The sequence below is a fragment of the Amblyomma maculatum genome, chromosome 10, assembly GCF_055883805.1.
Source record: "Amblyomma maculatum isolate TAMU_Amacu chromosome 10, ASM5588380v1, whole genome shotgun sequence".
NCBI classification, from domain to species: Eukaryota; Metazoa; Arthropoda; class Arachnida; order Ixodida; family Ixodidae; genus Amblyomma; species Amblyomma maculatum.
This window is the reverse complement of record NC_139353.1, coordinates 54,404,018-54,416,694: the sequence shown is the minus strand read 5'-3', so window position 1 is coordinate 54,416,694 and position 12,677 is coordinate 54,404,018.

Genomic DNA, 12,677 nt, shown 5'->3' with positions numbered 1-12,677 from the left:
ACTGCGGTGTATATCGGTAATTTTGAGCATGTTACTTAATGAACTCGCAGTTACACGAGTAGTGAAGTACGTTTCCGCTACATTTCTTCTGCGGTCTGCACACATGCAGAGCCATCTTGCGGCAAACACAGAAGAACCCCTCCTCGCAATGTGCGGCGCTGCCCCGAACGTGGCGCGCCACTCGCCCCTGACCGCCGTGCACCCTCACGGGTTGTAGAATCAAGCGTCTTTCCTTTCTTTAGATCACTATCTTCGCTCACCCGCTTCTCCCCTTCGGGCCGCGCGGGTACCGGTGCAAGGATGCCCCAATACCCTTGCGTTTAATAAGTTTTCTCGCTCTCTCCCCTTCCAACATCCAGCGTGCGTCACTCGAACAGTGGTGTTTATGCGACGCGGCTCCTCTTTCCGCTCACAGCGCGATTGCTAGGTGCAGCGTCTGATGCCGGACGCCTCTGACGTGATCGCTGCGCCGTAGCGCTTCTGCTGGGAAAGCGTCCCCTGCGATGTGTGCCGAGCTGCTTCCGAGGAATCATGCTTCTGCGTGGTGCTCCCAAGCGAGATAGAGGATGATCTCATCAAGGCGTCAGCCCCATGATCGCGTCCGCCTTCATGGCGCGTCGATGCCCGGCTTTCTCCCTCCGAGACACCGAGTTCTTTGGTTCGTTCCGCTTGCTCAGGCGCACGTTTCGTTGCCGCGCCGAACGCTGCGTTGCTCGGCGCTCACCACGTGACTCGTGAGCGCAAAGTCCGACGCGGGGCGCCTCATCAATGATTGCTGCGCCGTAGCGCATTGTCTTACACTTTTTGGCAGGTCGACGGGTGTTGTATTGCAGGGCCTTGCGCGCTCGCTCTTGAGACGCGTGTGATGGAAGCGGCGCCGTCTACCAGTCCCGGTAGCGCTGGGCGGTGCGAACGAGGTGCAATAACGCTATCGCGTTCCACTCTTGAAGGCGAAGCTTAAGCGTCCTCCAAATTGTTTTATCCTCCATTATACGCAGTCTCACAACGCATGTATTACCATGTCTTACCTTAGCAATCATCGAGAAATATATTGTGAAGCAGCGCCTTCTCATATTGACGAGCAATATAGCAGGTGTGGGGCCAAAGACAGTGCCGATATCTTTTTTTATCCTCGATTTAATGCAACCATAACAAATTAAAGAGCACTGCAGAATCCGACAGCTGTTCTGTTCTGACAGCTTTTTTCATGTCCTCCATGTAAACTTTTGTTGGCATAATAAAATTTGACTTTGAATCTGCATTGGAGTAATGCGAAAGCGCTCATGCTGCTGTTGGTTGCTTCTAGTTGCTTAATTCGCTTCTTGTTTACCCATTTTATTCTTTTCAAATTGCGCGCCACTCTCTTCCTATGCCCTTTTTCGGCTCCACTTTCAGTTGCGGGACGTCACATCCTCTACGTCAAATTTTTTTAACTTCTTGTTTCTCTATTGATGACCTGTCGCGACATCGGACGCCGGCGGACGTGCTCCGCATGGGCTCCCGCGAACGTGATCGACGACAGAATATATTGAAGGCGGACGACTCTGAGACTTCAAGAGACGATCGCCAGATGATGATGATGATGATAAACTGTTTATTTACTCCCAAAGAAGGAGAACCAGCCGAAAGACTGGTTGCACTGTTTGGAGAAGATCAGCAAGGATCCCTTGGGACTCTCCGGCCTTCAATGCGAGCAAAATGAGCTGGCGCTGTTGGGCGAGCTCGGTGGTACGCAGGAGGGACTCCCACGCATGCACTGTAGCTGTATTGCCTGCGTTGCGTCGTATACGTTTTCACACCATGTGAATGAATGTGGCCGGTTGTGAGCAGTGTTTGCAACTAGGTGCAATAAGATTTGGGAAAATGTTGCTATATAGCCATGGGGTTTGGAAAGGTTCCTGTTTGTATTTTGCGCCCATGGACGGCCTCGCGCCGGGATAGTTCCCGGTGTCCAGGGGGGTATAGACACCGTTCGAGCCGATAATGCTGGAGGATGTCCGTGTATGTAACAAGGCGTGAATGAGTGCCTTGGGGAGTGTCAGAGGAAGCGGCAGGCTGAGGAGGGTGCTCCACCCGGTAGCTGAGTTCTCGGGCTAGAGCATGCGCCTGTGCGTTCCCGCTGAGCGCCTCATGAGCTGGGGCCCATATGAGAAGACGCCAGAGCAACGGAGCTTCGGAGGGATACCGATTTTTTGACAGTAGGCCCATTTTCTGGTTTTTATCGCCATTTGTGTGCCGCCTCGTGGTAGCCGAGCGTTCAGCCTAACGTTAGGCATAACATCGTAGCGTGCTCGGGGACTCTCCGACACAAGAAAGACGCCGGAATTGGCCCAGATGACTATTGACGAGAAGGGACGAGAGCAGAATTGCGTCGATATGGCGGCTCCAGAAGCTGAAGCAGAAAAGGCAGGTTTTCAAACCGGTTGGCATAGACGAGGAGGCAAACGGTACGTGCCAGAAGAAGATGGCGGCGATGGAAGTGCGCAGAAGAAACCTAGCCTAATGAAATTCAGGCCGAAGAAGTTGGCCGAGAAAACGGTAGAAAAGTAAATAATTGACCTATCGAAAGGCGCCATAAAGCTACACAATTCAGACCGAGAAGCGGCATAACGGCGAGTGGGGGAACGTGGAAGAAGCGGAAGTTGGAGACGCACTAGCGCAAGAAGCAGGGGGGGGGTGGACACGAAGGTGCTTATGAAGGAAGACTTGGTCTCAATAAACGGGACGCAACAAACCATCCTCGTTGCATCTGTGAGCGAGGACAGGGGTGTGAAGTACCAAGACGTCAAGAAACTGACAATCAGAGGGAAGACAGTGGAAGTGGACAACCATACACCGATGCCGGACGGCGCGGGCAAGGATGTCATACACGGAATTGCTATGACCATGAGCATGGAGCTAATCAGCGAAACATTGAACTGCGACGCGAACCCGCGATATTGGGCCCATGGAGACTCGGGGAATCCGGCTCGCTGATTATTCTCTTCGAGGGAAGCGAGGTGCCAGGGTGGTAGCCTGGGATCGTTCAAGAAATGCTGGTTATGCAAGAAGAAGCTTGAAGTATGCGTAGCGTGCGGCTGACTGGGACACAGAGCCAACGTGTGCCCAGACCGGACAAAGGTAAAGTGTCGTGGCTGCGGTGAGGAGAACCCGGAGCAGGGATACGCGTGCACTCCCGGATGCCAGCTGCGCGGGGGAGCCTACATGCTGGGCGGCAGCAAGTGTAGGAAGATTCATAGGAGGCCGTACGTGGCGATGAAAGATGCAAATAGACGAGAAGATGGGAAAGACAGCAGCGCACCCCAAGACCGGGCCCAAGAGAAGGCCCATATCCGGGACCAAGTCCAGCTCCGGGAAGCCCTCAAGGTTCTGGTCTGGGGCGGGGCTCAGTAGCGTTGAGGAATGAAAATGCAGAGTTCAAAGCGAAGATAGGGAAACAAGAGGCAGAACTAAGAAGGCAAGGAACGGAAATTGCGGAGTTGAGGAAAATGATAGCAGAATTAGTAAACAACAAGCCGAGGCCGGCTTTGTCTCCCTCGCAAGCAGTAGCTCAAAAACCATTGGAGGCAAAACCGGTGATGGAAGATGCAGAGGAAAAAAATCACAGTGGCTTAGCTGTAGCCTAGCTGTAGCTGTAGCACAGTGGCCTAGGAGATTGCGAAAGTAAGAGAGGCGAAGTGTCTCCTATGGAAGATGACACCACCTGTCAGGATGCCTCGAAGCGCGTGCCCTCGCGCCCCCTCCGCCGAGGGCGGGCGCATCGTGGCACCCTACCACCCGTTAGACCCGAGCGCACTTAGTGGGAGAAGCGCGAAGCGCCCGGTGTGGCTACGAGCCACGCTACGCTGAAGAACCGACTTGGTAGCCCATTTTCGCCTCGCTTATGACGCCACGCTACCTGTTAGACTACAGCGCACCTAGTGAGAGAAGCGCGAAATGCCCGGTGTGGCTACGAGCCACGCTACGCTGAAGAGCCAACTTGGTAGCCCAGCTCTCGCGCTGGTATGACGTCAGTAGTCACATGGTGTAAAGCGTAACTACCGGACCACGCTATGCTGAAGACTCTGAACCGGGCGCAGTATTGGTTTCGCAATAAAAATGGACACGGAGGTGGTTAGACCTCCTCCGATAAAACAAAAGGCAGGCGCGACCGACCCCCTTGTGACGCTTGAGAGGAAGCTAACGAGTAAATTTGGAAGCAAACTTGACAGGCTGGAAATGCAGATGCAGATGAATGTAAGGTTAAACGATCCAGGAGACATTACGGGTTCAATGGACCAGATTCTAGTGGTATTAAGAGGCCTCACCGATAGGATGGCGAAAATGAAATGCGTAGTTTTTGCCAATAATGGGCAGGAATCAAAATAAGAAACAGAACGACACCATCTGGTAACGGAATTACCGTGGGTACAGACGGAAACGAGCGCTATTACAGCAGCACTTGGAACATGGAGAAAACAAACCAATTACTATAGCGCTGCAGGAAACCAGGGGAAATCATGTCAAACTGGCCGGATACCAAAGCTTCTGTAGCGATAGGGGTGAAAAATGCAGAGTGGCCACGCTGGTCAAAAGGAATATAGCAACACTAGAGCACGAAGTGAGCACGGGAGGCAGAAGCGGTTTTGATAGAAATCACGGGACGAAAGAGAGCAAAAACATATTCCTGCTTAATATCTATAGCAACCCGAGGCAGAGGAAAATGAAATTCGGAACGGTATTTAGAAAAGCCATCAAACTTGGAGGGCGAAGCCCGTTGGTGATTGTGGGGAACTTTAATGCGATACACCAGGGCAGGGTAGACTTCTCCTTGAGGAGTCCCGAAACCTCGGACTAACCTTGCATACCGACCCTTGTGCACCTACTGGAGTAGGTAGAAGTGTAAGCAGAGACACCACGCCGGACCTCTCCTTCATTAAAAATGCTGGCAGAATAGAATGGACAAACACTATAGAAAATCTCGACAGTGAACACTTCATTGTAGCCACAAAGCTGAGAGAAGGAGTCAAGCTGAGAAAACTCAAACAGGCGAGTATTGTGGAGTGGGACAAATTCCGGGCGATTCGCAGAAGCCACTAAGCTAGGAAATTGGAGACATAGGAGCCTGGGCAAAACAGCTGAGGGAAGGTGCCAGGGACGCGGAAGCGGTAGCCGAAGGGGAAGATGCACCAGAGATAATGGACAGCAAACTAATGATATGTGGAAGAGAAGGGAAGGCTCGAGAAGAGACTGAAATCTCAAAAATGGAACAAAAACTTAAGGCGCTCGTTAGCCAGAGACATGAAAGAAATGGAAAGGTATGCAATCTAACTGAACGAGAAAAATTAGTACAGCAGGTGCGACGAGATGAAAAGGAGCAAGAGTCTAGCAAAGACGTGGAATATACTGAGGCATCTCCTCGACCCGAGCCAATCCAAACAGGTAGCGAGTGTCAACCAAGTGAAAGCGAGATGCACATTCCAGGGGACGGACAAACAGCTGATGGTCAAGCTCAGGGACATTTACATAGGGGACGCGACGGAAGTGCGACAGTCAGAATATGGAAGAGAGGAAAATGAGGAGCTGGACGCGGACATTACGGTAGCGGAGATCAGAGAAGCTATTTCTGGGCTAAGCTCTGCCCCTGGCCCGGAAAAAAAATCCAATGTCATGCTCAGGAACCTAGACGACGACTCGATACAGGCGATTGCACGATACAATAACAAAGTATGGAAGGAAGGTAAATTGCCGGAGTAATGGAAACAGGCAGGGGTGGTTCTCATCCTCAAGCCGGGGAAGGAATCAAAATGGGAAAACTTAAGACCGATCTCGCTGACGTCGTGCGTGGGGAAACTCAAGGCGCACGTAGGTGCAGAAGAAGTTAACGAGATACATGGAAGATGGAAACATGTGGCCGCAGGAAATGGTGGGATTTAGACATAAGCTCAGCACGCAGGATGTAATGCTCAGACTAAAATATGACATTATAGAGAAGAGAGGACTTCGACAACGTGCGACACGAGTCGGTGCTCAGAGGTCAAGAGGAGGTAAACGTGAGCTAGAGAACATACGAGTACATCAATGACTTCCTTCGAGACAGGAAGGCGGTGATGAAATTCCAGGACGCAGAGTCCCCCAGCATAAGGTTGGGCAGTAAAGGTACCCCGCAAGGAGCCATACTGTTCCCTTTCCTATTTAACATAGCGATGAGAGGTTTCCCGGCCATGCTGAAAAGAAAAAAATCCCTGATATAAAACTCAGCATATACGCCGACGACATAAACATCTGGATGAATAGCGGAAGCGACGCGGAAATTGAGTGGAGTCTGCAAAGGGTAGCAGACGTAGTGGTGAAATATGCGGCCGAAAGAAGCCTGTCGTGTTCCCCGCAAAAGTCAGAGTTTTTGTATATAATAGCGACGGCAGGAACAAGAGAATAGTAGAAATTAAAGTGGAGGTGAAAGGCCTGGTAGTGCCCAGGGTCGAGCAAATAAGGATCCTAGGCATGTTTATCAACAAGAAGGGCAACAACACCAACACCATAAGAAATTAGCCACATATGCAGACCAAGTAGAAGGCATATTCAGGAGGGTAGCAGTGAAGGGAAGAGGACTAAAAGGAAGGAATCTCCTGAAAATGTCACAGGCGTACTTAACAAGTCGGATCTCCTACGTGACCCCGTACCTAAAATGAGCAAGGCAGAAATAGAGAAGATAGACGGAATATTCAGGAAATGCGTCAAGCGAGCTCTGGGACTCCCCATATCCACGTCGACGGAGCGGCTTGAGAAAATGGGGGTTCAAAACAGATTGGGTTAGCTTGCAGAAGGAGTGAGAATATCCCAATTGGAACGGCTCGGCCAGTCTGAAACGGGCAGGACAATGCTCTAATGTGTAGTAATCTCATATCTAGACACAGTGTTGCGGCTTTGAGGTACGTGCGGAAGATGTCCCAGATTTGCAGGCTTTTATGTTAAATTTTCTAAAATGTGAAGGGTGAAGCCGGACAAGGAGGGAAGCCAATCTATTTCCGGATATATTGAAAAAAGCTATCAAATTGTATAGTTTATATCATTCTTGAGTTCTTGACTCGATTATGTAATGACACTGGTTCGGCCCACAGGAACCAAGCAGCTCCTCCATACACACGCCTTCTTCTCATTCTCCTTCTCCACAGTGTCCTCATCTTCGTAATCTTGTCCGTATCATTTGCCTGCCTTCTCAATCAAAGTCTTCTGGGTGAGGCAAGTCTGCTGTTGTCAGCAGAATGGCAACTCTTTAAGCAGGCGACTTGCGTAACCTCAAGTTTCGCCGAACGTAGTTCTTTGGCTGTAAGACGTGCAATCCGGTAATTCAGATCGCCTACTCCCTCTAGCATCACATAAAATCACTTGTAATGTGCCTGCATTTCCTGCTGTAAGGCGCACTTCACCACATGTCCCAAAGACAGATAAAGTCACCAGGCATGTAGCTAATATGGTTACAGTTGCCGTCACATCGAGCCTTCGGTGCGTCATCTGATGCCAGTGTCCTCAGTCTAACAATCCGGCAGAAGTCTTCAGCCAGGTGAAGATATTCTGCTAAACACGGATCGTCGGCAGTGAAAGAAATTGGTGGTGGCTTAGCTGAGTTAGGCTAGGATACACGTAGCAAGGACTACTTTAGGTTAGATTAGCTCTAATTAAGTTTTAATATGGCTATAACACGTAAATAAAGACACTGTTGGGTAAAGCCCACGTGTGTAAAGCCCAAGTTTATTCTTATAATTCATCGACATTCATTGGTATGATGGAGACGAAGTATGCTCGGTGGCCTGTAAAGTTTTTTGCCATCGTTTCAATCGTTGACACAGGGAATGTAGACTTGAATGTTTGTCGCTGGTAGACCAACTCAATCTCAAAACTCAATTCTTACGCTGACGGGCCTATTTAAGCCAAGCAACGGTTTCAGGGTCATCCGAAGCAGCTTCTCGTAGCCGGCAAAGGTGCCACGGGCGAGTACAAGCGCTCATCATCATCATCCATTCAGCACCTCACTAGCACAGCGCGTACCCCCAGGGTTTTTTTTTTATTGGCGAAGCTCTATAGCCAGGTTAAGTTGCTAAACACCTGTGGAACGCTACAGCTACCTGTCACAATAACGGCGCATGTGTGAGCGTGAGGCGCGACGTCAAGCGTCACCGCAGCCTTGGAAACCGGCGCGATAAAGCGGCTGAACACCCGCGGATCGGCACAGTTGGCTGCCATGATAACGGTGCATGTGGAGTTCTGGCTCCAGCTTACCACGCCAAACTGATACCTTACTAGTGTAGTACCGCCCTCGCTACAAAATGGGAGGATGGTGCCAATAAGGCATCGAAGGGGGTGTTTTGAAGACGTATGTGATAAATGGGAGCACAGAGTACAAGTTTATATAAGTACATTCAAAGCATGTTCGTAATTCATCTATAGGTGTTAGACCATTCGTTTGTGGGTGATATGGTGTCAAATGTCTATGATCAGCTGCAAACAAACGGAGGATTTCAACTATATCGACTATAAAATGGACGTCTCAGTCATTTATCACAACTTTTAAGGGACCATGCCGCAAGGTGACGGAATGTAGCATGAAAAGAAACAATTAGCACGTGGTTGCTGCAACATGTGCAGCCGTCTCACAGTAGCGAGTAAGATTGTCCACTCATAAACAATCCAACGATCAAAGTCGTGCGACTTTGGAAAGAACTCATAAGGTCGACTCACGCTTTCTCACAAATAGTCTTCCGATCACCACAAAGTGAAGCATTCCAGGAGCTACACAATTAGCACTTTCGTGACTCTGGCACTGAGGGAAGCTGGCACATACTGCTCAACCCTGTTGCACGTGCATGGTCAAAAGCATCGCTGCTGAGTGTGGAACAGGCTTCTTACAGATCCCAGGTGTCCCGAAATTGGATAACCATGGATGACGCGTAGAACAGATGAATAGATGCATTCAGGGACTACCAGAAGGAGCCGGAGGCCGGTGTCGGTGTATCATTCTTGTATAGAAGGCCGTCAGGTATGCAAAGCTGGCTGTACAATGTAGGATCCTGAGTAGCATTTCATATAGAATCGAAATTTCTATCGTTGTATTATATTTTAGGAAGACGCGAGTATGAGCAAATTTCGCAGATAAAGCTGCGATGTAATGGCTGAAGCTTCCGCGTCACATTTTGTTGTAGCAAGTGGTAACCTGGAAGCAGCGGCATCAGTGTGCCGCCAGCCACTCTTGTATGAAATGGTACAGTCGCATTCTTGCAAACGGAGCTCTTATGGTTACGACACCCAGACGAGTGAGGAAGGTTTAGTAACTAGCATATAGAATGATGATCAATTATGACTACAAAAGGCTGTCTGGAAAAGTAGCGAAGGAACAGCTGCACCGTGGAAATAACCTTGAAATACTCCTGCTTGGTAATGTCGCAATTGCGTTCTCTCGCTGAGAGGCTGACTAGAGTACGAAATCACTGTTAGGAGGAACGTCTGTTGTCGGAAATATTGAAAGACGAGTCGCATACAGTTGTCCACCGGAATGGGTATAGTTATGAAGAAAACGTGCCAGCGGGCAGGCGACGTCTGAAAAACAAGGGACGAAGCATCGAAAGTATGAGCTGGGCTCGAATAAGCTGGATCTCCTTAAATGTTTAAGGTTGTTGAAATGTCGAAACTGCTGCATTCTTGCGAGAAAGAGGCCGGAATAACATCGACGAGGAGACCAAGCATCAACTGCTGACGCTCATCAAAATGGCACTTCTTTAAATTGAAAATGAGGCCAGCTTGTCACAAGCAGTTCTGAAGCAGTTTAGACAGCGTCACTCGATATGGTTTTTGGCGAATTGTATGTGCATATCCGGTATCAGTGCGATGAGTGGTGCGTGAAACGGGAAATTGGCGTGAACCGGTGGTTTTGTAAAAGTCATAGAGGGAAAAATACTTCGACAAAAGGTATACCAAAGCATTACAACCTACTAAATTAGGTGTTAGTCATTGTGAAGAGTTTCACAGTCAATGGTGCGCCTGCAGAATTCCCCTGTGGTACATGATTGAGCAAGGTCAAAGATATTGGCACGGCACGGCTTCACTGGAACAGCCAAGCTTTGTTCCAGCTGATAAAAAAACTGTCTGCATGGAGCAATAATGGTGTACACTCGTGAGCAGCCTGGGTTACCGACAGGAAACAAATAGAGACCAGAAAAAGATTTATTGGCGCAGCTAGAATAGTTAGGCGTCACGGTAGCGTAATACACGTCATTCGCATGACGAGAATATGAAACCGAAACACACAGCATAGACATCGCATGCAAACGATATCGTTGCACATGCAATGCCAATCAATAGAAAGAAGCAAAACACAAAGATGAGCTTCCCCGAAAAGTTCCGGCGGAAGGCTGCCTTCAAGGCTGACTTCAACTGTATACAGCTGTCAACGATAATCCAACATGTCCGCTTAGAATCAATATAAAGAGTTATATCATGTGTGGAGAAGGACAAAACGGTGAGTTAGACCGAGAACACGGTTCCGAAAAGGCACACCTTGACACTACACAATACAAAAGGATAGGAGTCACCGTTCGCAGTATGAAAATTTGCATTTCTAACCCAACTAAACATAACTTAGCGTTCTAGGAAATTTTTAAACCAGAAACGCACAAACGGAAAGATTGCAGCCGCGTCCACTGACGCCATTCTTGAAATACCGGCTACAAACTAATTTTGTTTGTGAGCATAATGAGGAAGGAACATAATAAGGGAAATTGGAAAAAACGCGAATACTATCAGAGAGCCCAGCGGCAAAATGACTAGCGATCAAAGCAATCTAAGCAGCTGGGGGTCAACAACTTCCGCTCGCGTCTTAAGGCATGCGAATTGAAATGTGACAGCGCTGCGCCTTGGCGATCGTTTCAAGTTCTAAGCGCGTGCTGATTGATCTGCTCACCACATTCAGACTTACGAAGACTGCAGAGCCTCCAATACCAAAGCAAAGCGCAAGCTTATTACCCTGCTAGACTTCATGCCGGTGTATGGCACCTTCAACCTCGCCTAACCCACCCCTTTCCCCTCTAGGCCTCATGTCATCCTCATGAATAAAAGTTTATGAATGAATGAATGAATGAATGAATGAATGAATGAATGAATGAATGAATGAATGAATGAATGAATGAATGAATGAATGAATGAATGCGGTGCAACATGTTGCATTATTTGCGTTTTTGGAATGAACGCCCAGACGGCTGTTAGTGGTGCCTCATCATTTCGCAGCCGCTACGCGCGCAAATCTATTTCCGTGCTCACCCACAACCCGATCAAGCGGGTGTGTTTAAGACATACACGCCTCTCCGGCTGCGTTATTACTGACGGGACATATATAGTTTCGTACTGAAGTACATTCGCTCATGCCTCCCCGGTCATGGCCGCAAACTATCTCCTGAACGCTCTGGTGGAGAGTTGCTGCCGTTAACCTGACCACCTTAACCTTTCGACCGCGTCGGCACCGAATTGCACGGGTCACTTCCCTACGCTGCATCCGGAAATTGCTGGGGCTTCTTAGCAGTTGATCATAAAACAAGGTATGCAGACACCAGCGCCCTTTCATCTACCACAGCGTCACAAGTGGCTTCATTCATTTTGCAGCGATTCGAGCTTTGCCACGGAGCACTTCGAGAGCTGCTCAGTGACAGATGAGTTCTTTTTGGGTGACGTCAAAGCTCTCATCACCATGAGCAACACAATTATACAACAACCTCCGCCTATCAACCCCAAATTGTCTCGCTAAATTCTTAAACCCTACACTTGGCAACATGCTCTCGTGAGCAAAAGTGGTATACTGCACGCGCAGCGAGAAAACTGCCCGCCTGATTTTTCCGACAGAGAAGTGGTTATTTCTGAGATAGGCATAACGTACCCTCGTTGATATACTTCCCATCTTGTGCAAGCAATTTTGTGTGTCACATTTGTTTTTATACTGAAAAATATGCAATCGTTTAGGTTGGCTTGGAGTGTACCACTTTTTCTCACGGGTGTACGTCGCCAACAAAAACTCGAACTGAGACCTCGCCCTTCAGTATGTCATTTACGCTTACGATATAGCAACTCACTTTACAACTGGCTTTTCTCCTCTTTCCCCTTTACGGCCTTCATGCCTCTGCTACAATCGACACCATACACCCTTATCAACCTGACATATCCGACTACACTTTATCCTTCTTCTCACGCCGTCGAACATGCGGGCGCTCCTCAACAAATCGACCTCGCACTCACGACTAACACATCAATACTGCCTCAACTACCACCTGCAAACCAACTCGCGGCACCTTACTTCTCGTCGAGCACTCCTGTGTGGCTGTGGATACCCTCCAATACTCCTACACTATCGTCGAATTTTCTTTCCACATATAATGGCCTATGCCTTGTTTTGGAGTGAAACCATCCTGTACGTCTGGCACTCTTGTGTGGCTGTGGATACCCTCCAATACTCCTACACTGTCATCGAAGTTTTTCCCAAACATGATGGCCCATACCGTGTTTTGGAATGCAACCTCTTACGTCATCTGATGATCTCCGCCGGCGCGGACGCGAAACTGTTCACGATGAGCTCCTCAAGCTCTATTACAATCCTGCCATTTTTCTTACGTGGTAAGTCGCCAGGATGGCTGCTCTTCCTCCCGCGGGCAATTCTGAAG